At 36.1% G+C, this 27,896-nt stretch overlaps 1 long non-coding RNA gene across 2 annotated transcripts in view; it reads left to right on the top strand.

Moving 5' to 3' along the window:
* The window catches only part of LOC139800247 (uncharacterized), a 29,003-nt gene extending 1,111 nt beyond the window's left edge, over positions 1-27,892 (top strand). The window contains exons 2-8 of one of the 2 annotated variants that reach the window (XR_011727678.1): positions 6,558-6,783; positions 8,621-8,738; positions 11,536-11,613; positions 14,543-14,632; positions 18,109-18,167; positions 27,484-27,578; positions 27,739-27,892. This is a non-coding gene — a long non-coding RNA (uncharacterized lncRNA). Of the gene's footprint in view, positions 1-6,557; positions 6,784-8,620; positions 8,793-11,535; positions 11,614-14,542; positions 14,633-18,108; positions 18,168-27,483; positions 27,579-27,738 lie in introns of both variants that reach the window. The other variant, XR_011727679.1, reaches the window with a different exon arrangement.
* The last annotated feature ends 4 nt before the right edge of the window (positions 27,893-27,896 follow it).

Below are 27,896 nucleotides of genomic sequence, written 5' to 3'. Positions count from 1 at the left end.
GTGTGTATATAGATTGATACCCCTCTTGAAACAAGAATGTAAGCCACACTTACTGAGGAGACTTGTAGAATCAGAGGTTTAAGCCAGGCTCCTTATTTGAAATTGTAAAATAAGATTCCTGGATGGAAACTAAGGAGAATAGGGTGTAAAAGTAAGTTTTTATTATCCTACTGCATGTAACATTAATGAGAGCATTATCAATTGTTGGGTCAAGATTCATTGTATTTTTAAAATGAGTTGAAGAAAGAGCTGCAGGAGTGATCTAAAGTTAAAAATGTCTGGTTTTCAGCAAGGAGTTAAAAGATACACTGGAATCATACTCTTCTAGTATCCACTCAAGAGGAAGGTTTTTGATTTTTCCACCAGCATGTGTTCTGGGTTGATGTGGCACCATTTTTAATAACAGAGGAGGGAGCCCAGAGATGGCTCCTATGAGGAGGTGCTGAAAGCTCTCCCAGTTCAGAACATCTGCCCCCACCTCTGGGTAATTTTGAAGCCATCAGTGACAATGGATGTGCCTCTGCAATGAACATATTTGGGAAGGTGATAGGAGCTCAGGGCAGAGGAGAGGGGGAGGAGAGAGTAACACCAGAGTTGAGTTCTTTCAATTACTTATTTTTCCTAAAAACTTCTGTAGATTTGGCAGAGCTGCTGCTAATTAAATTGTAGTCTGAGTTACTGATGGAAATATACAAGAGCATTTGTCAAAACATAGACCTCATAAGGGTCTGTTGATGGTTCACTACCAGGAAATTTCAGTTTAGTTTAACATAAAATCCATTTTGTTGTATGGTTTGTTCATTCAGTTTACAAGTTGGTTTTCATTAAGTAAAATGACTTTGAGAGTGAAAATAACAGAGGTGGCTTTATCAATCAAACCTGCAATCTTTAAAAAACCAAACAACCAGAAAAACCCACCAAACAAAAAAATCCAAGTTCACTAGAGAAGATTTGAGTTCAGAGAACAGTGTGGAAAGTCCTTAATTATCTATATGAAGCTTACTTCTCTTAGAGACTTAAATAAATAGTCCTATTAAAAATTTTGACATGGGCTCTTGAACAAGCTGGATGGGTAGATGGCTTCTGCTCACTCTGCATTCCCTACAACCTAAGAAGTGCTGGTAGAGATGAATGGGCATTCAAGGAAGTCAAACTGTAACTTAATTTTCTCTGAGCCAAGGAGAAAAGTGTGGAAGGGGACTGTAACCCATTCCCTAGGCCCTCCTGCTGTGATGGTGACTGGTAATTGAACAACTCACTCCAAATGCTGAGAGGAGACTTAAACTATCTCAAAAAAAGAAAAGGGGATGCTGGTAATTTCTCCAAGATCTCAGAGTGACAATTCCGAATTCCATTTAAAATGCAACATACATTCCATTGCCCGAGTGTACTAGATTATTGTAATGCCAACTAAGTTTTAATTCTTGTTCATATAGATTGCCAAAGAGAAGACAAAGAAAAGCCATAGTAAGATGTGAAATGCATTCTTGCTATGTGTTCAGAATGGAAATAGAAATAAAACCTAAGTAAAGGACTTATTTATAGAAAGCAGATTTTGAGGAGAAATGCCAAGAGATGTCAAAACTGATTGAAACGTGCAGCCTTGACAGCTCTGAAATTCATAGGCTGCCTGCCAGCCAGAGTTTCTACATCATGCTTTATTTTCCTCAGCCACTAAGTCTGGCTACCAGTGTGGTATAAATGGGTGAAGGAAAACAAGGAACTAGGAAACAGCTGTTAGCTGTACTTCCCTCTCCTAGCCTTGCATGATGTATGCTATTAACCACTCTCATACAGAGGCAATGGTAGAATTAATGCAGCTCAACAAAGCACCACTCCTTTCATTTAGTGCAGAAAAGAAGTTTAAAATAGATTTCAAAAAGGTTGAATTAGACAAACTTCTATGGAAAGCTGATTATGATGCTGAATAATGATCCTGATTCCGATGATTTTATGACTTCTTCCAGCAAACAAAATTATACAGAGAAGCACCAGGTGGGAATGATACACAGCTCTATCCTCCTGTCAGGATACATGAGTGTTTTGCCTTTGCATTAAAATTTTTGAAGTTACAATATTATTAAAAATTTACAATAAAAAGAGAAAGAGAGACAGTATTTTCATTATAGCCATAGATAAATCATAGTACTGTAAGAGTGGCCACATAATGTCAGTGTAACTGAGGCATATTATATAAAAAAAACTGGCAACACCACTGAAAATATAAATATTATTGTACTGTATTATTAGGTTTTTATCTACCTTAATAGTCTCCTTTCACAAAAGGCAAATTGAAGTGTACATTAAGTCACTGACCTATTTAAAGTAGCACAGTATCTTCAGAGGTACATCTAAAACTAGTCCTCAGATCATCCAACCCTGATGTCTGCAAAAAAACCAATTATATTACTTTCATTTCTACAAAAAGAAAAACAAATAAGCTCTGCACAATGCCATCTTAAGTACATCCATACGAAGGCTTTATCAGATGTAACACTGTAGGGTTTGTCTCTTATTCAGGACCCATTATAATCCAAATCATTCCAGAGATGTATAGGAAAGCAAGATACATGCTTTGCCCTGTAAACTTTAGAGGAAAACTGTCTTAAAAATAGGAAGCACAATTATTCTACAGTTTTAATTTACCTGTAAAGCTTTTATAGAGATGCAGTTAAATAAGCACCGAAATAAGTTACAGAGTATTCATCCACTGTTTCAGACTGTTATTTTCAAAGAATATCTGTTACCTATTCATAATCACTTCTTAGAGTGGAAAAGAACGTTCTTATAATAACTGCAAATTTAGGAGTAATGCATTAAAATTGCAAAAAAGATTTTTCTACTGATTTGGTGCAAACAGAAGAGAAACACTTCAATATTTCAATAATTGTCAGAAATACATTTCTAGTTTCAAGAGGTAGATGTGTAATCAATTTTATCTTTTAAAATTATGTTTAATAGCATAACCTTCTGCTGACAGACTGCTCAAGGCTTATGTCAACCAGAATAATAGGCTGCACACATTATTGATTTAACTATCACTTCTAGGAACTGATCTTATGGTGTTACTAGACTGTTTTTACTGTTCCTTTTGGACAAGCTAATTCTAAAGATCTATACAAATGTAGATCATGTTCTTTGGAGCTGGGCAATTGTTACACCTCCCTTTTAACCATCCATGATAACCTAATAAAATCACAGAGTGTTCAAGCAGATGTTCAGATGTATTATGTTGGACACATTAAAGACAGAAAGATTAAAGTTAAAAGAGAGTATATATGAGGCAGTGTTATGCAGTCATTTTATTTCAGTGAACCCTTAAAGCTTATTTGTAGAGTTTTTTACTACAAATCGTAAGAATTTTGTTTCCCCATTTCAGTTTCAATGCATGCCCTGGAATTCAGGAACATCATCAGACCTTCCATAAAATAACACTTTTAAATTTGGTTGAAGCTCTCTTAAATAATGCTTACATATAATTTCTTTTATATTCAAATCATAAAATAAATAAGGTAGAAATAGCAAGACTTTTCTTTCGGTTCAAATGTATACCTGCTTTTTCTCTCTTCCCTCTGCTTTAACCTTTTGTAGCTTCTGTATAAGCCTTTAGGTGTCTGCATTACAGATTTGTGATCCTTACCTCAATGTTTATGTGCACACATTTCCTCCTGATGCTCTTTGCAATGTGTCCAGTGTCTTCCTACTAAAATATAAGGGGTAGTACTTAGTACAGGTTCTGGGAAGACTATATAGCAGCATCCTATTAGCTGAAGGGGACCATAGAAAAGCTGGGGAGGGACTTTTTACAAGGGTTTGTAGTGATAGGACAAGGGGTGATGATTTTAAACTGGAAGAGGGTGGATTTAGGTTAGACATTAGGAAGAAATTCTTCACTGTGAGAGGTGGTTAAGAAACTGGCACAGGTTGCCCACAGAAGTTGTGCTGGACCCCTCCCTGCAAGTGTTCCAGTGGGGTTATGAGTAACCTGGTCTAGTGGGAGGTGCCCCTGCCCATGACAGGGGGAGTGGAGTTAAAAAAAAAATTGTATTTAATGTCCGCTGCAACCCAAACCATCCTGTGATTCTATGTAATAAAGTTTGCTCCACTGAGGCAAATAGAAGGCTGTTAAATGCTGTGAGCTGCAGCTGATGTTTACACTGAAGCAGGAAGCCTCAGCTTGCAGTACTGGGCTGCTCAGTCCACTAAACCCCAGGAAGGTTTTGGCAGCCCTTCAGGCTCAGTTATGTGAATGGTCAGATTTATCCCTGTATTCACATGCTAAGAGATGCAAAATGCCTGGCTGGTTCTGTTGGAAACCAACATCTTTGCATACAAGAGACCACGAGTCCAAAGCAATGATATTATGCTTTTAAAAATTCTCCTTCCCTGAATTTAGCAGTTTTTGTTCCAGAAGTAACTGCTCACCTGTTTTGCTCATCTGAAACTCCTGGGGATTTTCGACAGGTAGAGAAAAGGTGAATATTTTCCTTTTCATTTCCATGTTTCCTATGTTTAATTTTCTTCATTGTCTTCCTTAATAGAGTTGAATAATTAATGGAGTTTCTGCTCCTAACTTTTTTTACAAACTGGTGGATCATCACAGATGTTTCATTGTTACCTTTAGGGAAGCAGGGAACTACCTTCAGAAATCTCCCATTAGTGATAAGTAATTGGATTTCTCTTCCTATAAATCATTCTTTTTTAGAATATAATATTAAAGATATTTCTTGACATATACCTACCTTTACCTAGAAAGAAAACAAAACTGAAAGACACTTCTTTTATGTTTGCTGATATAAAACTTTGCGTTTATTTTCAGAGTTAGATTTTTGTGGGCTTTACCTTACTTTAAAATAAAAATAATAAAAATAAGATAGAGAAAATACAAAGCTTTCCTGTGAAGCACTCTGGGGCTGAATTTCCTTCTTTGCATTTAGGCTGCAATGCTGATGAAATGTCAAGTAGATGATATCTGCTTCATCTGCTGAATACAAAGCTCCTGAAAATCAGAATTTTCTCATGCAGTAGTACATAGGCTTGGTTTGAACCATACTTCCCATGAAGTTCAGAAAGAACCTAATTTCCATCTGGAATTCAACAGGAATCATATGAAAATATTTGAATTGCCTTCCAGCGTACTGTGATGTTTTGGTGAAACTGAAATTATTGGCAAAACTCCATTAATGTAAGAAAAACCTTTACTACTTGACATTGCATTTTTTAGTTTTCCTTTATAATTGAGCTGTTCCTGTCTTTTACAGTATTATTAGTAGTATAGAAAGGAGATTGGCAATAGTCAAATCACAGCATAATTGTTCTTGCTTTTCTACCTTGCTAGCTCCAGCAGAGTAACTACAAACATGTTGAGAATAGGTGTCTGTAGCACCCAGATTTGCTCAGCATGTTTCCATTTTCTAACTCATACTGCTGTATTTCCACATAACATTATTCAAATCTAAACAGTCACCTAAGATTACAGATTGTATTCAACCCTCTAAAACATGTCCTGTCTCTTTTAAACATCTTAAAGCTCTCTTAATGTCTGATCCTGTTAGCAGACTGAGGTTTATGGGTTCAGAAGAATGAAAACCTATGTGTGTATATATATACTCTCTTTAGTTATCAGACTACTGTGCACATATAATGTATACAGTTATATAAATTTATTACATCTCAGTTACTATATCAAAACTCACTTCCTTTTCATTATCCAGGCAGCTTTTCTGATGCTAAAGCTCCCTTTCTTAAAAAAGTGAGTATTTTGAAAACAGCTTTCTTTATGGCATTGCAAGCTTTCTAAATAGGTCAATTTTCATAGGTATTCTGGTAAAAAGAAATCAAAACTAATACTGAATTCACAGCACCAGAATTGGTCCATGTACTTGACAAGTGAAAGGATAGCAAAAATCTGGAAAATGTATCAGTGGTACCAATTGCTATTTAAATTATTTTGCTTCTTGCTAGTTAGTGGGGTTGTCTCCTGCAACTGTAAGAATGTTATGATAATTAGACAGTGTAAAAGTCATACTAGGAATGTGCTCTTTTCTTTCTCTCTGCTTATTTGATAGGTGTAATACATTTTACAGAACAGGTAGAACAATTTTTTAATACAATTATGTGTATTTTAATACGTGCACTGCTATTTTAGGCCTGCTCACTACAAAATCAAACTTGTAAAATACAGATTTTTTTAACTCAGTAACAGACAAGCTACAGCTTGCAGGATCAATGCATTGCTGTGAAGAAAATGAACAGAAATGAAACACTGGAGGGCAAGACTAGTGAAAAAAAAGCAAGATTGTTCAGATAAAGATGTGCTCTTGGAATATTTTCATTACTGAGTGTGTGCTAGTGCATAATGCATCAACAGGTTGTAAAAATAAAATGTTATTCACGGTTATTGACCAAAATCTTTCATTAGCTTTGTAGGTTTTGTACAATTGATAGTGACCATGAAATGTCCATGAAATGCTTCTTTCAGGAGCACCTTTCAGGATTTCAGGATATCTGGGTCACTGTTTTACACTTACGAACTTTCGTCACTCTTTTATCAACAGTCATGGTGAAGGTTCCCAGGATGTGTATAAAAGTACCAGTTCCTAAATTTGAGAGTTCCATGGATCCAAGGAACACCTGGAACATAAGAAGAACCAAAATCTGAAGTTCTTCAGATGACAGTGCACTTTATCAAGAATAAAACTGATCTTAAAACTGATTGAGAGAACGACCACTGTGGGCACACCAGCCCGATGCAGAAACCCAAAGACAAGGAGCACAGATCTGGTGAGTTTGCACTGCTTTTACACTATATCCTAGATTGGTCCTTTGGGTCCATCAGCAATACTGAGGGTCATGTGTGAGACAAGAAAAACCAGGCTGTGCTGTGCCTTGGCCCTGGTCTCTCATTCCTGGACAAGGTGAAATTCTCATTGTGCAAAGCTGCAAACACAATGTTTGCTCATTCTGAGCCTTCCCCTCCCCCTGGCTGTGCCTCAGGCATCTCCACTCTGGAGGGCACATCAGGGCCTGGGTGAGTGGGTTGTCCTTCAGCTCAGCACTGCCCCTGGCATGGCAGGATGAGGCTCTGCCATGAGGAGTGGGAGTGCTGTGGGTCCCTCCAGGTGGGACACTGCTTTTCGTCCTTTATTTCTGTTATCTGAAACTTTTAGCCCACTGCAGACCAGCCTGTGCTTTCCTGACTAAGAGTGCTCCTCATTTCAGGTTGAACCAGTGACCAAACAGAAGTCAGTCCTAATTACCTTGATCCCAGTTTTTTTTTTCTCTGATAGAATTTAATGGGTATGAAGTGTTACTGTTGATTTCCATGGGAACAGGAAAGGGCTCACGTTATCCAATGCATACTGAAAATCCTATGACAGTTACTGGAAGGCAAAAAGACACACTAGCTCTCCTTTAAATTGCAGGGTGAAAACTGTGTATTAGAACAATTATGCCTCAGGGTGAATGTGTAAATATAATGATACTGAAACTTGGCTACTTTTTGAAATACACAAGTCTATGACAATTTGGTGCTCAATAGCCAGTGATTCACATTGATAAAAAAATAGAAGCTGAGTAAAAATGTCAAGGTATGATAGAGGGCAAACCTAAATTACTCCAATAAGAAAAAAAAATTGTTCATTTTAAAAGACTAATTGCTGAGTCTCTTTCTAGGAATATATGTCATTAAAATATCATTTGTGTATTAGACATAATTAAGATGAAATAATTTTTTGAAGGTGCATGTGTATAAAGTAGCCTTCTACTCTATCATGCATGGAAACATCTCAGAGTATGGAGAGTAGGAGTTAATGGTCAGTTTTCTTGGTGGAAGAAAATCACCGTGTAGTCCCAAAGGGATGTATTCATCAGTGATCTGAAAAAGAGAATGAGCAGTGAAGTGACACAGTTTTCTTAGATTTCAGTGTAATGAAGCTGAGGGGAATGATGAAAAAGATGCTGAAGGCATTCTCAGGGCCTGGGTGATAAAATACCAGATCAAGATGCACATTGATAAGTGTAGCATGGTAAATGCAGGAAGAAAAATAATGGTCATTTAACATACATGATGGTAGGTAGTGAATTAACTGAGAATCTTGTTACTGAGTATTGCAAGAGGGAGTTTTACGCAGTCCAGCTTAAATTACCTCAAAAACCTCAAATATTTTTATATCTATTTATATGTCTTATACCTCAAATACCTAAAAAACCTCAAATATTTTTAGAAAAAAATAGAGTAAAGTGAGTGTTGTGAACCATTATGCATACAGCTGGCATGTCAGCTCAGGTACAGATCCACTCCACTCCATAAAAGGGACATACACAGTAAAACCCAAGAAGATCCAAAGAAAGGTGATCAGGATAAGGAAAGGCTGGCACTGGTGAAAAATGGAGCAAAGGAGGTGGGAATAAAGTATATAGGCAATAAAGTGCCTGTGCTCCTACACTCTTCCAGGGATATCTGTGATTGACCAGTCAAACCCACACTGGTTTCTAGGCTAGCTTGCTTTCCAGTTTATGCCAATATCCCTGTATTTATGAAATTCATCTACCTGCATACTATAGTGTTGGAACATTCTGTTACTTTTCATGTGGGAAAATAACCTTTTTATTTGTGCAGACATCACCCTTCGATACACTTGCATAACTTCTACTGAAGTTACTGGATGTCCTCCAAATTCTACTGAGATGATAAACAGTGGAGCACTGGACCAAATAACAGGAATTCATGTGAATCTGTAAGTTTTGAGTACCTGGCTTAGCACCCTTTGGCCATCAAGTATAGCATCTTGGTAAGTCAATTATATGGAACAGTTACAGTTACTACCTCTACTATGTTCCCATTTACAAAATAACTATGGTACTTTGTCATATCCATTTATTTCTTAATTCCTTTCTGGCATTTTCAAACTGTTATGCTTTCTCATTATATGTTAATATAGGACAATTTGAATAAGAAAAAAGAGACTAAATTGCAAAAATAGTTTTCTGCTTTATCTCATTTTTTATCTTCTTTTTTTTACACTAGATTGCTAATAGTACCTGTTGTATTTTGTGGAAAATGTTTTATGTTGTTGAAATGGTGAAGGTTCAGAAGTGCACAGCACTGTTCTGATTCTGGTCACGCCTGGTTTGGAGAATTTCTGAATTGGTGTAGTAAAAAACCTAGAAGGTTTGTTTTGGCAATGATTGCTTTTGGAAAAAATCTCTCCTTAAATCCATATCAATATTTTGTTTTGCCATAGTTGAGAATTTGTTCAGTGTGTTGTGCTTATATCTCATTCAGTTAACAGATTATTTTTTTTTTTTAATTTTTTTTTGCCTTGATTGCCTGGAAAAATTTCTAAAGGGACAGCATGGTTGTACTTACAATGACTCTTAGGTAATGTGATGGTTTTACTAAAGCATTGTACCTGTCTATTGCAAGGTGGGCTGTTAGAATTAATTTTATACCTTGTGAATGGATGCTCATGGTTTGTACAGCAGTGATCTGGCCAGAAATTCTGTCTGCTCCAACAGAAAATCAGATCAGAAGGAGTTTGCTGTTCTCTGATCTTTCCACATATGAAGGGAGTATTTAAAAGTATATGTCTTCTACAGTCCTATTTCATCAATTTGAGGGGAAAATAGTAACACTGTTAAATGAATTCTTATGTAGAAAATTGCCTAAGGACTCAGGCCCCAAATGGCTTAATTTCAATATAAAATGAGAACTAGCTGCTTTTCACAGCAATTTTTCCCTTCAGCTTTTCAATTCTGCCTCTGCATGTTGTGTAGTTTCAAATGTACTGATATCCTGAGCATGAAAACAAGCTCTTCTGGATATTCTCAGGCCACATTTATATGAATACTCTTTTGAAGTTATCTGTTTACACACCAACCCTTTTTAAGCTTTGTGTTCAAGTCAGCCACTCTCAATTGAACACATGGGGAAATTTGTGTTTATTCATATTAGATCTAGGAATGCTGCTTTTATTCAGCTACACTGCCTGCCTAGACATGAAGCCTCACAATGAATGACTTATTAATCAGTTGAATAATAGGGGATGGAATGGGACATTTTTGTAGATTTAGCTCATAATTTACAAGTTTATGACATCTACAAAGTGTGTAAGAAATGTAGATGCTTGAGTCATTATTAATTAATAAACCAAATTAGCCCAATCTCTTTCTTTTAAAAATCAAGTAATTTGAAGAAAGCTTGCCACTTTGATTTGGAACAGTCACCTTTAGTTTGGTGTTGAATCCACTAGTGAATTCTGCAGCATCTTAAAATAGCTCAGGAATGCTGGAAACATTTTCCATTTTCAGTGAAAAACTTAAAACCCAGCCAGATTAGATGTTCTAGCAATCCTGGTCTGAACTGCAGGTCCTCCTTGTTTTCATTGAATAAGTTTAGAAAAGTCCAAATAGGGACAATTTAGTCTATTCCATACTGTAAACCACTGCATTGTGAACCTTTGCTTTATTTATCAGGATTTTCTACCCCTTTAGTTCAAGCTTAATTCTCCAGCTTCCTTTTTAATCCTTTTTAGTTTGAATCCTCCTTAGTATTAAATAATTGTGCATTATGCCAAAAAACACTTTGAAGCACTCTCCCAATCATGTACAATTTCCCATGTATTTTTTTAAAGCTCCTGCATATTCAAGCCAGCTGTTTCCAACTCAGTGTGATTTTTAGCAATACAGGACTTATTAACTACTCCAATTTAATTCCATGCTAGCTGCTAGAAGGATCCTGGATTTATTTTCCTTTTAAGTCTTTCTTCAGAAACAGACTTCATGCCTTTAGAGATAAGAATAGGCCAAGTTGTTCAAACCTGGCACTGCATGTTCAAGACCAAGGACAACAGTCCCTTCTCCTGTAAGCACATCATCAGCTACAACAGCTACAGCTTGGATAGATTCCAGGGATCACGTATTACTTAAAATAAACAGCTGCCCTTACACAGCAAAACTGACATACCAAGAGGCAAAAATAACCTCTGTACAGAGCCAGAACTTGATCTATGGAAGCGTCACACATGAGGTGAAATGGTTTTTGACTCCAGAATAGCCCTCTCTTTAAAAAAAAAAAAAAGTACAGATGAAAACATGACATTTAAAGCATCAGGGCCAAGGAATTTCACTGAATGTGCAATTACTAAGAACTGCAGAATGCTACCTTCCAGTCTTGCTTCAGAAAACAAGGAGAGTTGTTTCAGAATAGCAGAGAAAAGTATTTGTATATTCAAAGAAACAGACCTGTGATTCCCAGGCCGATGAAAGGGAAATGGAGGTCACTGCTTATGGAAGGTGTAGACTTTTGGAGACAATACCAGTAGTTGATAACAAGTGAAAAACATTCTGGCTTGACCAAGGTCGTGCAGAAGAGCTCGTTTTTTTTCTAAAAAAAAATAAAAAAATTATTATGCTTCATATCAGACGTTTTAAATCTTTTTAACCTTGCGCCAAGCATGTTTCTTAGGCTGTATTTTCTATACACTTACTCGTAGAAATTCCTGTAAGAAAGAAGTGTCCTTGTCTTTTTCACAGAAAGATCATCTTCACTGAAAAAAAGCCCTTAGATGTAGTGGAAGTGATAGAATTTTTCTTAAACATTGTAAGATAAAGGTAAGCATTGTGGTTCTCCTCTTTTACATCATTACTAATAATTGATGAGGAGGGAAAATGAAGAACTTCATTTTCTAGCTTTGTAGCTCTCAGATTATGCTTTGTGGAGTCCCAAACATCTGTTGACCTCTTCTTTTTTGTCAACAGACTGAATTTGCATACGTTGTATTGGTTCATGAGCTTACATAAATTGCACTGCATTCTGGCAGGACATGAGAGTCTGCTTTTTTAGGAGCTCTGAAACAAAAGAAGCAAATGTGGACCTCTAGCCTGCTGAGCAAGATTTTAAGCAAAGAAACAATGGAGTCTTCAGTTTACAAAGTCAGCACTCTGTGGATCCTAGTATCTTGTTACTTACACAAGTCTTTAACTCACTTATGAGTTACTCAGGTAGCTCCTGAAACTAAATTGGAGCAAGACATGGTTAGAACTAATTTGTGCATCCCTACACAGGGATTGGCTAAATCTGAGGACTAAGCAATGCCATATCAGTGTTGTGTTTGTGACAAGAACTGGAAAATCACCTTTTTTTCCTGATTTTTCTCATGCTGGAATACTTTCCATATCATCACTGAAATTTTGTCACAGATTCCTTTTACAAGATGTTTAGCAATAACATAAGCTTCAGCTGAGCCCTTTTATGGAAGACATAAATTACACAGAATTTTCTTAGGAGCTTTGCATGCACTGCCTTATACAGGCAGAATAATAATAAAGTTACGTGACCTGCTCACCAAAGAAAAAGTTACTCCAGCAAATTAAATATTCTCCTCAACAAGCATTTCATTAACAAACAAGGTACAGTAGTTACTGTTGGTCAATTAGAGGTGTAATAATTACTCCTGATGAGCTGCTGACAACAGGACAAGTAGGCAATTACTATAAAAAAGTGCAAGTAAAATCAAATAAAACATATATTATGTTGAAACAAGTAAGTGGTAACTCAAGTACACTATCAAGTCTTTTGTTCTTCAAGTACATGTTTTTTCAGTAAGTCAGTACAGAATGGCAGTATAGAGCTAATACTATAAAATATATAATTTATATAATTCGTAGATATCATATTACAATATTATATTCTTTACTAAGAACTGTACTAGGATGGAGCCTCTCTCTCCCTCACTCTTCACTCTAAGTTGCCTTGATTTCTGTAAAAAACAAAAAAACCTTGGCTTCCATATTGTGTTGATTCTTCTCAGAGAAAAATTCAGGCTCAAGTAGGGATAAATGTTCTGAAGATTTTCATTATTTTAATTTTTAAATTTTATTAGAACTGGGGAAACTAGGAACTAACAAAAATTAACATATTCAAGACTGTCTGTCCTTGTTCTGTTTATAAATCATTTCCAAACGGACTGAAATTAAGGAATTCATTCTTCAAAATTACTCAAAAATGGATTCTGCAAAGATAGACTTGCTGCTCGCTAGCTCTTTTTTTAATACTTACCTAAATCATATTCCATTGTTCCTTTACATTGATTAGCTCACTAAAATATTCATACATCTGTAAAAGGATAATCAAAGATTTTCTGGTGCTGAGTCTTTCAGGCTATCGCTGAGACGCAGAGACTAACAAATCCATCTGTTAATGAAAAATAAATTTGATTAGCAAATATTTAATCAAATGTCATTGACAATAACTTAACCTTTCACTTTTAACAGGAAGGGGTGCCTTTACTAGACACAAAGTTAGTTTTATCATATTTCAAATGATTTAAAGGGAGTCACTGACTCTGGACTCTGCACTGCAGTATATATTTTTTGTTGCTCAGCTGCTGTAAAGAGATTACAAAATAAACTCCATCTGCTCCAAGGGATAGCTTTAAAGCATGTTCAGAAGTGCATAAGCACTTTACACATCTTCTAAGGCTGTAAGGCTTGGCTTTCAGGGATCAGATGCAGGGTGAGTGTGGTCATAGCCAGAATGCTTTTACAGGCAGTGGGGTCACGGCGCAGGCTGCGCACAGGAGGGTTTTAGGCACTGACTGATTTAGCTGAGGAGCAGAGACTCTTCCCAAGGACTGAAGAAGGATGTCACGTGCAGCCCTTTGAAGGCAACACTGGCTTAAATGTCCTTACCTGCAATAGCTTCTCCCTGCCCCTCGAGCTGCTGTGCTGGTACCGCTGTTTCCACAGCTTAGTAGTGAACTGGCCAAGGGAACTGACTGCTTAAGAAAAAATAAAGAAGTGTTTTGTGGTTTCGGTTTGTTTTTTCCTGTGGGTATCATACCCTGCTTTTTAACTTAAGTCTTTCTTTATTCTCTGCCACATTATCTTTTTAATAATATATTTAAATAATGGATGCGTATATTAGACTCCTATTTTAGGACAAAGTATATAATTTTTAGATGTAATAATATTTCCATTGTTATATGCTTTAAGATCAATGTGCAAACATGTTTTCTAACTGTAGCCAAGTTTTCTTTTGAAATGAGGTTCAGATCATTTTTTTATTTAATTATTCTCAGTTTAATTGAAATGTTCAGTATAATTATGCAGATCAAATAATGCCTGCAAACCTGTGAAGTGATGGATTCTGAATTCTAACATCAGATATGTCTATTGTCAAATTATTTTCTATTCATCACGGACAACTTAAGAGGGGAACTATTGATTATACAGCTCTTCCAGTTCTCCAGGTACTTTAAAGATGCTCATCCCTATTGCTTTCTGAAGAAGCTGCAACTTAGACCCAATGTTCAATTTATGCAGCTATTATATTCCCACCATGAGAATACAGAGCACTGCAGGTAAGTTCTTTATAATGATTATAATTTTGTTGGTATGGATGATGATGTGTATAGACCTCAGTGTATTAGATCTTGTCCTTCTTTATCACCTTCTTTAAATAATTACACTGAAGGGTTCAGGGGAAGTTAAGCTAGTGAAAGGTCACTATTGAGTGGAACTAATGTTATTTTCCTACCAGGAAATGAAAGGCTCTTGCTTTCTCCTGATGGTGCTAGGACAAAAAAATCATTCCATGATGCATTCATTACCTGTACATGAGTCACCTTGGGTAAGTATGCACAAGTTATTTTTCTTTCTCTCTCTTTTTTTTTTTTTTTTTTTTTTTTCCACTCAAGCATCTTTAGTCCTTAAAATCATAGAACACTAAAGCACAGACTAAAATCATCTGACTCTTCTTGAATGTCATTTTGCAGTGTTTGGGTTCATCTTGGCAAGAAATATTACAATGTCATCCTGTTTTCCATTGTTTTTGTAACTTTATTTCTTAATCATGTTTAAACCCTGAATTTGATGAAAGCAGAAATGTTAAATGGAGAATTATGTGTTGAGAGTTTAGGTCTGTGATCTGCTGTACTGCTGGCTTGGCCAGAATTCAGGAGTCCCTTCAATGACAGCTTAAATGTTACGGGCAGTAAAATTTTAGACTGGGAATTTGGAACCTCAGGAGGTTAATATGATCTCATTATTTGTTCTTCAGCATGGTTTGGAAAATGAAACCTTTTCTCTTTGTTCTGTAGAACTGGCTCTTACTCTGTTCCAGTCAGGTTTCTCCATATATTGTGTTTTGAACATGAGAACCTGGAGGTTGTTGAACTTTTCAAAATCTTCATTTCTTTAGAGTGTATTTTTTAATTGTTAGAAATACTTTTGCTGCAATTTTTTTAACTCATAACCTTAAAGACAGAGATCATCTTGCCTATAGATCCATTCAGTTTTAATTCCAAATAAACAGAAGGTAAGCATACAGACATTTGCAGAAGTGTGGTTGTTTCAGTAGACTCGGAAACAACTGTGAGTGCAGAAGTCAGTGAGTCCATGAGTGGAGTACAGCAGCACTGCCTACTCCTCTACCCCCCTCCCCCTCACAAAAAAAGGATTTTCAGTATTTTAGTAGAAAAAATGTCTTTGGATAAAGTGCAATGACACAGGACTACTGTAACAACACTTAAAGAAGGCAAACCTTTCTCCATAAAAGTAACAGGACTACCTGGACATCTCCAATTGCTGTTGGCAACCAAAATAGGAACAACTTTTGTGTTTCTCTGGTCTTTAACCATTGGATCAGCTGGCACTGAGCATCAGGAGAATCCAAGGGCACCTCACTGTGCTTTTCATCTGAGCAAACTTGGCTAAAATGAGTGAGAGCCCAGGACCACTACATACATACTGATATGAGAAATCAATCCGTAATTCAGCAATAATAGCCAATTATACCATTGGTAATTTATTTAGATAGTCATAAGGAACATTTTCCTAATGAATGTACTGGCAAGAAACCTCTCTCAAGGAATAAATACTGAATATATTTATATATTTTGAAAGCACATTATTTATGTATGTAATTTGTTAATGTGACTCTGGAGAAGCTTGATATCAGAAACTCCAGAAAAGTGATTTGTACTTGAAAATCTGTAGCCTAATGGCAGTTGGAACATTTGAAAAACCAGATGGATAAAACTGAAGGGAAACCATGAAGAAAAGCACGTTTAATTTTTAAGGTTCCAGCAATTTAGAAGTATTGGAACACACACTCAAATCTTCATAGACTTAAGATCCAACAATCACAATAAAAATTATTTTTGAAAACCAAATTTAAGTTTAACCTCAGATTTACTGAAAAACAAACCCCAAAGAAAACCAACCCCAACATCTGTATATTACCATGGTTGTAGAAAGCTTAGTATTTCAGAACAGAGATACTCAGTATAATGATCCTTTAAGTGTTACAGAGCCCAGTCATTTTGCCTTTTTTGATTAAGTCAGTAAGTGTATTACAATGTAAGCAATTTTCTTGACACAAATTCAATATTTCCTTGTGTAACCTGAATTTTCCATAGTGTTCAAACCATAAAGCATATCCGGTGCAGCAGTAGAATATAACAGAATTTGAGTATTCATCATCATCATCAATATTATTATTACTATTAGCTGTAGATTAAAACCCCCATATGCTCAATTTATGTTACTATTGATAGCTACTAAATAACTTCCTTTGCAGTAAGATTCTGCTGTGTTTTATTTTTTTAAGCACTGTGTAATCTTTACCTATGTTCTCCTGAAAAGAAGAAGTATGTATGTGTTTTAATGGTTATAGCAGTCTGGTCATTCAAACAAAATTGGAAGCAACATTCAGTCCAAATTCAGTTATGACACAAAAATAAAGTCTACTTGTGTGCTCTTCAGCAGGAAGATGGACTTTTTGGCTAATGTTGCTGTTATTCTGTGATTCCCAGTGGATTTTTCTTTAGAAGTCAGGTTTGTGGAATGATAGTTAGCCATGACAGCTACAGAGTGTTCTTGGATAGCTCAGGTTTTTGTAGGAAGACCTGTCAGAAACTAGACAGGTTGAAGTATTTCACAAGCTGTCCAGTTTTAGTAGAGAACTCAGGAAGTAGTAGTGATAAAATTTATAGCTGGGAAAGAGCAACCTGCTGTGCAGTCTTGTGGCATTTTAGATATATCCACAGAAGATAGAAATGAATTTCAGTTTTATTTTCAAGACATAAAAAAACAGTAAAACGAGCAACAATAATTGCCTTTTACACTAAAGTACTGTAATTATTTTTGGGGGGGGTGGAATAAGAGAGGGAGAATATGTGACTCCTTCATGCACTTTCAAGTTTTGAGCACCACTGCAGCTCTTTCAGGAACACACTGAAAGAAACTGGGCTGAGATACAGACCTAGAATTTATTTTTTTTTCTCCAGAAAGTCTTCCATAGGTGTCTGATCCAGAACACAACTCAGAGTAACTTCAACCCTGAAGTCAGATTCCGCCCTGTATTGAGTGAGGTTGCTCAGTGCCTGTCCCAGTTGAAATCTCAGGTGCATATTCCAGTTTCCTGAGGCAGCCCAGTGCCTTCCCACCCCAGCAGGAACCAGACTGCACAGGTGCCTGCAGATACTTCATCCCAGGCACAAGGCTCTGCCTCTTTATTGAACTTCATGAGTTTTTTCCTGCCTGCTAAATTCCCTTTGAATGGCAGCTTTACCCTGCAGCTTTTCAGCCTTTCTCTTGATTTAAATAATTTTGGATTTTCATTTAAAGTCTTCATGGAGTATTTTATGACCAAGGGTATCATAAGAAGCATTCAGGAAATAAGGAAACTGTAGCACAGAGGGGTAGCATGAAATGGTGCCTGAACTTTGGCAATTGTACTGCTAGGTAAAATGGAAATGAAAAACAGTTTTTAATATGTCTTTTCTGGTCACAGAATGTACTAAAAATTAGTATATAGTATCAGAACTTACAGCTCTTAGGCAAAGACTCCAAATACCAGTGCAGAACAGTTAATGAGAAAATATTTCAGAAAGTAAAAAGAATGCAGAAGACAGATCTAGAATTAAAACCTGGGGGAGAATGTAATGACTGAGCCATTTAGAAACTGTATTTATTGCCTTCTTAAATATTTCTTCTCGTAGTGGTTTATTAATGTTGTCACATGTGTGTCAATATCAGTACACACAAAACTTGTATGAACTTAAGAGAAAAAAATTAAAATGTAGCTACTTCTTTTTCCTTTAGATTCCTGAATTTAAGAGTGTGTGAACTGGAGCAACTTCAAAAAAGCTGATTTCCAGTGGGTGAGTGGCAGGTTTTTTTCTGTATGTCAGACCTTTTGACATTTTCCCTTAGGCTGAGCAAAGCAAACTATATTTTTTTTGCTAAAAATCTGACATTTTATTTAGGTAATCTAACTTTGTATTTATCAACATCGTTCTGTTTCTACGTAGACCTGTGGGAAAATCTTCCCTTTAGATCCTCTCTCATATAGGAGTATTGGAATTAGGAGTATTGGAATTTTTACTGGTAATCTTGTTAAAACACAATTAACAAGCAAAAATTAACTAGCAATAGTAATAACAGGCTAATAGTAAGCTAGTTACATCCATGATGAAACCCTGAGCAGTGAAATCCTGCCAATTTGATAACTGCATATAACTTCAGATAAAAATCCTCCAGTGATAGGTTTGAAAGAGATGGATTGAACACTTAAACCTAAAATTTGAGGTGGAAGCCACAACAATCAAAATTTGTCATTAAGCCTAACTTCTATGGAACCTGAAGAACTATTTTATGCTCTATAGACTCATATAGAAGTAAATTCTGCATATCTGTACTGATAAGAGAAGAAATGTAGTATGTTCCACAGGCAAAGTACTTTTGCAGATCTGTGTTGTAGTGTTACATCTGGGAGATGTGATGTTGCTGCAGTCCTTCTCATCTGTCATACTGATGCGTGTGGACATGCACAGAACAGTCAGGATAAAGGTGTCATTAAAACAAAAATGGCTGCTAGCTGTAAACAATGCACTAATCTGCTCTTTAAACTTAAGAGCATGCAGATTAATAAGGGAGAATTAGATTATTTAGTTTGAACTCTTGTACCAGAGACATTACAGTTCATCTACTCAGGTATCCTGCCCCAAATAACAGAATCTTTGTTTTAATTTTTCTCATAGTTCATCATCTTCACTGCTTTCAAATGTATAAATGTGTGTGTGAGTACATCCTCACAGTCATCAACAACCCAATCTAAAGTCATTAGGCTAAAATCATCTGAGCTAGTCCAGCTGTATGCTGCAATCATATTGTGTTTGTATGGTACTCAAGTGTTTGATATACCTTTCTCCAAGTGATAAAAAAAATCTCAGAATTTAATATTGTCTTTCACTATCATCCGGTTTTGCCCTGTGCTTTTTCTGAAAAGACGAAGAGACTGAGATCTTTCTTTTTCACTATAAAACATGTTACTACTTGTGGTTTCTCCTTTTCATAGTTTCTCAGTTTTTCTTTTTTAATATGGACATGAGATCAGAGTAAAACATTTGAGCATCAGTATGTTCAGTGCTACCTAAAAGGATTAGCACCCCCTAACTGCTCCTGTCCATTATTTCTGAGCTTGGAAGAGTGTAAAATAGTTTTATTTTAATTTCATCTTTCTACATCTAAATATTTTTATCCAGTATAATCCCCAGAATAGATTGGAAACCTTCGCTCAGTCCCCAGTGCTCCAGCTATATTCCAGTTCCTATTCATTAGCTGAAAAACATTGCATTTTCTTCTTTTAAAACTCATTTTGCTGCAATGAGCCCACAGTATCGAGGTTTGAAGGGATTTCTAAGGAAGGCACAAATGCTTTCTGCTAACCCAGACAGCAGCAAAACAGGAGCTGTGCAGTCACCAGTGGCAGGGCCATGTGCCCAGTGAGCTCGTGAATGCTGCCCAGAGTTCAACCACACAGCTCAGGCTGACTGCATCTGCACGCCTGCTGAATCAGAGCTAGCACAAGTCTGGCTGCCTCAGAGCAGAGCCAAAGCAAACAGAAGTCAAATAAATATAGCTGTTGTAATCCAGATCATTCCAGATGAATGTGAGGCTTAATTATAATTATTTATCACTCAACCAATCCTTGCATCAGCCATGAATCTTATCAGTGGTGATTTTGTGCTTACTTCCAAATCATTGCTCAAACTATTGAGAAGCATTTGTCTGTAGTGGAGTCCTGCATCTCTCCACTGCAAACAGTGTTATATGTTTTAAAGTGTTTGACCCAAATTACTTCAGAAATACACAGCTATAGATGTATACAGGTTGGAAGCATCTGTATGTATATATGATTGGAAGCACTCCCTAACATCAAGAGATGTTCCTAGACAAATACTTACAATTTGCCCAATGATAAATTTAGACAAATCACATCTAGTCACTACATGTACCAACCTTACAAATAGTGTGTCAAGACCCTTTAACATGAAAGGGCTGAGAAAAGAGCTTTCCAGCTGCACAAGTCACAAGGACAAAGGGATACACTCCTATGACAGAGCTGAAATGCCTGCCATAAAAATAAGCACAACTGCATCCCTGGGTATTTAAAACTAGTAGCCTGGATTCTGGCATCCATGTGGAAGTCTGAAATGGAAAATTGTGAGAGATTTTACATTCTTTAGGATCATTGTAATTTATAGTCTCAAGCAACGATTGGAGCCCTAAAAGACTGCCAGAACCCCATGTACTCTGGACATTTCTCCCCTCTCTCCCTGAGCGCTTTTCTTTGAGATAATTAAACTATTTGTTTACCACTCAGGTCTTCATTATGTGGTCAGTATTCCCAGCTGGCCACTTAATCCAGTTTGGGGTTTGTTCTTACCAGTAGTACATCATAAAAGTACCTTTTATGCAGCTGGGTCTTGCCTATACTTTTCAGAAAATCAATTACGTATTATTTGCTAATTTCATTACTGCTGTCTACTGATGACTTTGCAGTCCTATTCTTCACAGTATATTAAGAATATGCACTAGAATCAAATAATCAAATCACTGCATGGAAAAAAAACAAAAAAACCAAAACAAAAACATGGTCCAAAATGCAGATGGAAGAGTAATATGAAATAATGTCTGGTTTATTTATTTTTGGCTCTAGACATTTCTGGCTTTAATTATCTACTTTAGAATTGTATTTTGTCTTAAGATGTAACACCAATAGAGAATCTTGGAGTGGTTTTCCCCATGGAGCTCTTCCAACTTCAGTTTTCTTGCACAGGTTTAGATTTTCAGTGGACATGGAGGGCTAAAAATACTCTGATCACATTAGAGTGATCAGGCTGTTCTAATTTGAAAGGTTATTTTATATAATTCTGTAACTGCCATTCTACTAAAAAGGTTTGCAGAATATGGCTTGCATTTTAATTTTACTTGTCATCTACTTTTGTACATGAACATGAGTGAACTTATTTTTTTTGTGTCTTCTGGTAGATCAGTGTCTTCTGCAGTGGAACTTGACAAACTTAATTAAAACCGAAGTGGTTTTACTCTTCCTCCTTATGAAACACAAACCTGTAACTTTCTGTTCTTAAACATTTTGTTCACCAATTTTCAAAGTAATGTGCAGCTACAACAGAAAAAGTGGAGTGTTTCATATCTTTGAAAAGAATAATCTGAAGCAAGGAAATATTTGAATACTTAGGCTAGACTCTGACCCCAATACTCATATTAGCAAAGGGTTATTCACCTTATTAAAATTAATCCCATGTTCATGTCTCTACCTGCCCCAGAAGACATTTCTTTATTTTAATATTTATTATATTCCATATTCTGTACTTTTAATTAAATTTTATCTTTAATAAATCCCCTTTTGCTTTCTTTCACCCTCTTCTGTGATTCACTAAAGAAGTTGCATGATAGGGATTTCATTTTATCTCATGAAAATATGCAAAAAAAGGCATGTTTCTCTTTGTTTTAAGCAAAGGACATGAATTTAAGGAGGCACAAATTTTCACAGATCCGGGCACATGGTAACATATGGAACTCATGGAATCCAACCTCAGCTATGTAAGAACTTGACATCTACTCTTATGTGGTCTCCTTGTCCTTTTAATCAATACAGAGAGGGTAATAAATTAAGACTGGAAGCCTTTATAAGATAGTAGGGAGAATCAACCTTTGTAAAACTCTGTCTACCTTCAGTAATGCTGCCTATCAAAAATATTTTCCAGAATGATAAAAATCTATAAATTTCTGAAGAACAAGATGAAATTTAAATGAAAGGTCATTACTTTCTGTCAATAAAATCCTAAAACCAAGTAATAGCACAACATGTTTTCAAAAACCTGAGCTTCCAGGTGAGAAGACACACCTGACATACTAACACATACTATGTTTATCATTCTATACATAAAGTATTTCATTTATCTTTTTGAGTATTTGGATAATCTGGATTTTAACTGTTCTGGGATTTTAGATGTCCTGAAGCCGTAACATCTTTGAATGGACCAAATCTCATTTATTTTCATGCCACATTCTAAATGTGTTAAACCTTCCTGTCCTTTCACACCTTTGTTCTGAATAGGAACATGGTGATAATGAAGTCTTTGTAACAGCAGCATCATGTTAATCTTTTATCTGTTGCTGTTGGTTCTGGATTTGACCATTTTATAGTTCTTTTAGATTAATTCTCACAATGACTTTGTTCATTGTTTTCAATTTTTGTTCAGCAAGGCTTGTCAGGAGCTGAAAAGAAGCTTGAAGCATAAGAAACATCACAGAGTGTCAATTAATATCTCATTAATAAACAAGAACAAAATGAACAAATAAACAAGGAAAATAGCAGAAGTGAAAAGGTGTTAATTGAGGAAGATCTGAAAAGCTTTAAAGATCTAAGCGTAAGGAATTCAGAGTGAGTTTTTCACATGAATTCACCTGCTTTGAGGTTTGAGGAATTGGTCCTGCACAGCTGTGATGTTGTAAAACAACATGAAAATCACAGAATCAGAACTGGGAAAGAGAGAAGGTGGACAGCCAGAATTCTGGGTTAGTGTAGATGGAACAGACACTGTCAAAAAAATTTCATTTTCAGATATCATTGGAAAAAAATATTTCAGTCGTTTTCTGCCAGCTGAACACCAAGCCAGTGACCTGAACTAAGGAAAAAATAATCAGCCATTCAAGAATCCTGGTTTCTTTGAATGGCTTAGTGTGAGGGATGTGCAGCATGTCTCAGGTCCTTGGAACTCAGTCTCCTGTGTTTGTCACTCCAGAAGTTGTACATTCTTCTCTTGACCTACCTATGGTAAATGCCAAAATGGATCAACAAAATTTCAAGACTTTTTTTTTTGAGAATGACCAGGAGAGTTGGGATAATTGGAAAGAAGGAGGAGTATAAAAAAGGGGGAGACAGAATGCTTCACATGTAAGTTGCATCTATTTAAAATCCAGTTAGGACAACCAGAGATAAAAAGGATTTCCTGAGTGGCAACTTTCAATAAACAAGTTGATACGTCCAACAGAGATTACAGACAAAAAACAGCCAAACCAGACATCTGACCACTGCATTATTTGCCCTCATTGAGTATTCTAATTAATTTAAATATATTCTAAGTAAAATAATTAACTTGGTTAAGGAACTTGTTTTACACTGTTAGGTAGGTCTAGCTATGATTAAATAGTAAAGCACATCAACAAAATATGAAGGTAATACTTATGCATTATGTTTAAGAGAAATTTTAGTTTCAGTCTTCTGTATTGTTCCTATTATTAGCATAATAATACTAATTATTAGCATAATTAATATTTGTGTGTCATTCTTCCCCTTTCGTATTTTCACAAAAACAAACAGAAGAGTCTCAGGATCTTGGGATATTAGTATTTTTAAAGCCTTTTTTAACCTTAGAGGTTTTTAAAAGGTTGAAAAGACTGGCTGAAATCAGCACAGAAAGGGAATAATAAAAAAAAAGCATGATTACTTTTACTGCTGGCCTCTTGGTCTGGGTATGGGGATTTCAGCTGAGTGGAGAAAATCTTTAAGTTCCAGTGTCACACTTTCTCTTTTTGCATATTTTAATTTCTAATGCTATCATGTTAAACCATTTTCATTAAAGCTAAATTGCCTGAACTAAAAAAATAAAAACAAAACAGCAAAAGCCAGCCCTTTGTCATTAACCACTCTGAATTAAGGTGTACAGTATTTATTCCCCAAGAACAATTTTCTGTGAAGCATGCATGCAAGCTATCAAAAGCTGTAAATTAGTGGTCACCTCAGGCATTAGAAAATAAGAGCTCCTTTACAGGAGCTCCCATTGAGTCAGTCTTTTTCATCTTTGCTAATTAACACTTTTTTACCATTGCCTTATAATAAATAATTGAAACTATCATGTAAGACATGATTCAGAAAAAAAGAGAGCAAAGACTTAAAACTAGATAATTTCTAAGAAGTCTTTCTCTGATTGGCTTTTTCAGTAAATAATAATAATAATAAATAATAAGAATAATAAGAATATTATAAGAATAAGAAAATAATAAGAATATATAAGAATAATAAGAAAATCTGTTTTCTGCCTTATAAAATCTTTGAGATTCTCTGCTACCTGAACAACTTTTATTTATGTGCATCTAGAACATCATGCTGGTGCTGAAAGCCAAACATCTCATCCCCTGAAAAATCCAGGTAAGCCACAAGATACTTCACAGTGGCACAGGGATGACAGCAGTGCACTCTCTAGTAGGGAAGAATTCTGCTGTATCACAAGAGCTTCTAAACTGATGAAATAACTTATTGTATGGAAAGCAGAAGTTAATCTGAAAGCTTTTGCATTGTGTGTCTTTGATCCTGACTGCAGGATTTCTGACTAACTAGAACTTCTTCAAAGAAGGTGAACACAGTCTCCTGGTAATCTCCTATACTCCTATCAGCTCCTATCTGTGTTCAGGAGCAGCATGAGGGGGTGCTCTTTGGATAGCACAGTGACTGTGTAGTTAGCTTACAATCTAAATAACAAGCAGGACACCCAGCTAACCATACAAGCAAGGCTTTGCCATTATTTCTCAGTAGCTTTTAAAGCATCCCAACTTCTTACTAATTCTGAGCTGATATATGACTTCTCAAGTACCCCCCAATCAGTAGTTATTTACTTATTTTGAGCTAACTGAGGCAACGTGGTCACAGAAGAGTATTTTTATGGCTCCAGACCTCACTCGTGCTTCTGTGTGCTCCAAGAAGCTCTGTAATAAGCAGACACACCTGCACAGCCCTCATTTGCAAGGAGGAAATTTCTGCCATACTGTGCTTGTCAGTCTGAAGCCCAGTTTGATTAAGCTGTGTTAAGTAAACGTTGTGTGTGCCTGTTTCAGGATTGGCTCACAGAGCTTCACTGTAAGGAAATACTGGATGAATAAATATAATTACAGAAAAGGAAAACCTACAGGTAATTTGATAACCCTCTGCAGAATATTGCAAGCTGTCTTCGAATGAAGTGTTGACATTTCTATGGTTACTTTACATATAAAAGAGGTACCTTCCATAATAAGCAAAGCACTTACTTAACATTCCTCCAAGGTGGATCTAGTATTCTTCATTAGCTAAGTTTCAATTGCCTTTGTCAAGCTCATCTTCCCAGCAAAGGTCTCTGTCAACTGTGAAATCCACTTAAGGTAATTAGTATTCTGTTAGATTTAACAGAGTCTGTGAATTAGAACTGTAACAAAAGAGAATGTCTACTTGTTTCTTCATCATCAAATGAGTGGGGTTTCCAGCTTCTGTGGCAGCACACTCTGACTCTTGTTCATGCCATAAAGGCCACATTTAGAGTAAGGATTAAGAGCTCTGCTCAGAAATTTGATTTTTCATTCTAGCAGAAAAGATGACATTTTGAAATGTTTCTGTTCTGATTCATAACAAAACTAAGTCTCATCCTCTCCACAATCAGAACAGTTGCTGCCAAATCAGTGTACCATTTTATTTTAAATTTTTCTACAGATGTTCAAATTCTGTGTAAGAACTTTGGCATTTTCTTTGAGGTTCTTTTTTCTAATCTATAGTCATATTGTTATTTTTATATCTGATTATGTCACATAGTAGTGGCCATGTACAAAAGTACAACTGCTACACACCTCCAAAACCCTAACATGAAATAACATTTTAAGTATTCTAATGCATACTTTAATTTTAACATCTGTCACTGAATGTTTGCCACTTGTTGACTGGAATATTTTCTCTCTTCTACGCCAAACAGGATTTTTTTGATCCCCAACAAGCATGCTGTCACAAACTGGAAAGCTTTGCTAGCATCAGGCCTTCACAGACTTAGAAACAAAAGGCCCCAAGTAGTTATAAGAAGACAGAAAATCTGGACAAGGATATAAAAATTTTGGTTATTCATTGAAAGGTCAAAGAAATTACAAGGAGGAAGATAGATCAGTTGGCTGGAAATGTGGCTGTGGCACAGATCTGGCAAATAAGCAGGCGAAACAAGGAAATTGTAATAGTTTATGAAAACAGTTTTAGTCCAAGTTTATGATTTCTCCATGTCCCCATGAGGTTTCTGCTGGGTTATACTTAGTCATACTTAGTCATGCAGGCTCTTAGCAGCACCCATGCCAGCTCAATTCAAAGTAGAGCGGATGTCTGTACTGTCATCGTGCCTTCAGTGCATTGTGTAGGCACACTTTGAGATCAAAGTGTTTTCTGTTTGTCTTACAGTGACACAAATTGACACTTTGAAGTATGAAACCTCTTCATTACCACACAAATAAGAGACGTTTTTGACACAGAAAATCTGTTTCAGTCACTAGGAAGGGTTTGCCTACAAGAAGACACTAGTGAGAAATTGAGAAGCGTGTGAAGTAAGAAGCAGCTGTTGCAGGCTGACTCTCTGGGCAGTCTTAGCAGATGTTTTCAGCAGTGTAGCTAAAACCATTTAGAATATGTTTTTAGTACTAAATGGTAACAGAAAACAGGGTTTAACTAGAAAAATTTTTTCTTGCCATGAATTCAATTCACAGAAACAGGAAAACTTGATGGGGTTCTGTATGTTGAAGTATAAGTTTGAAATTCTGAATTACTGTTTTTTTCTTGAAGCGCCTCATATGACTTAGTACTCCAAGACCAAAAAAATCTTACCTAGATAGCAGCCAGTGCTTCTCCAGGCAGAGCTTTCCCACTCCCACTCGTCCTTTCTATCTCTCAGGGTAATGCTCAGGGAAGGAATTCTTTTGGTCCATCTCCTCTGCGTATTCTCACAGTCACCCTGTGGCACACTTACTACTTACTTACTACTTATAGAATTCTTCAAGCACCTTTCAGATCTCAGCTGACATGTGCATATGGCTTGCCTTGCTATCTTATTTATGTATATGTTTCACTTTTAAATGTACCTATACTTTTTCCTAAGTACCTGCTAGCATTCCAAATTGTCCAGAGCCATACTAATGCACACACATGTGGGAGAGAAGAAAGAGGGAGTCACAAGCTTGCTGTCTTATTTATGTATTTATTTTCTTTTTAAGATACCTGTTGTCCTGGTTTGGGCCAGGATAAAGGTAATTTTCTGTCTTGTAATTTTGCTTGGAAGAATATAGGCAATAATCAATATTAATAACCATACTCAAATCATTTGGTTCTTTCAGTCCAGAGCTGTGGAAAAAATGTGAGGAATTAAATAGCCCTTGTGGAGTGCCCTGTAGTTCAATAAATCCAAGGACTATCTGATCATGGAGACAAGGTAATTTTAGCAATTGACACCTCATCTGCAGTACTCTCCCTGTTTCCCTTCAGCTTCAGCTGGAGAATTATGAACTGGAGAATTATGAACCTTCTTTTTTTTTTTTTTTTTTCTTTTCCATCCACTTTCAATTTATTTTAACTGTCCTAACATGAAATAGGAGGAGAAATAGTTAAAAAGAAATGAATGGAAAAGACTCAAACTGTTTCAAGACTGATAGAGTAGTACAAATAGCTTAAAATCTACTCAGGAAAAAGAATCTTGGACAAAGAAGAGAAGAAAGAAGAAACTCTTAGTGGTAATCTCAAGAAAATACTG

Source organism: Heliangelus exortis, chromosome 10 (genome assembly GCF_036169615.1).
Source record: "Heliangelus exortis chromosome 10, bHelExo1.hap1, whole genome shotgun sequence".
Classification (NCBI taxonomy): domain Eukaryota; kingdom Metazoa; phylum Chordata; class Aves; order Apodiformes; family Trochilidae; genus Heliangelus; species Heliangelus exortis.
Note: the sequence above shows the minus strand (reverse complement) of the source record. Positions and strands in the feature narration are given on the sequence as shown.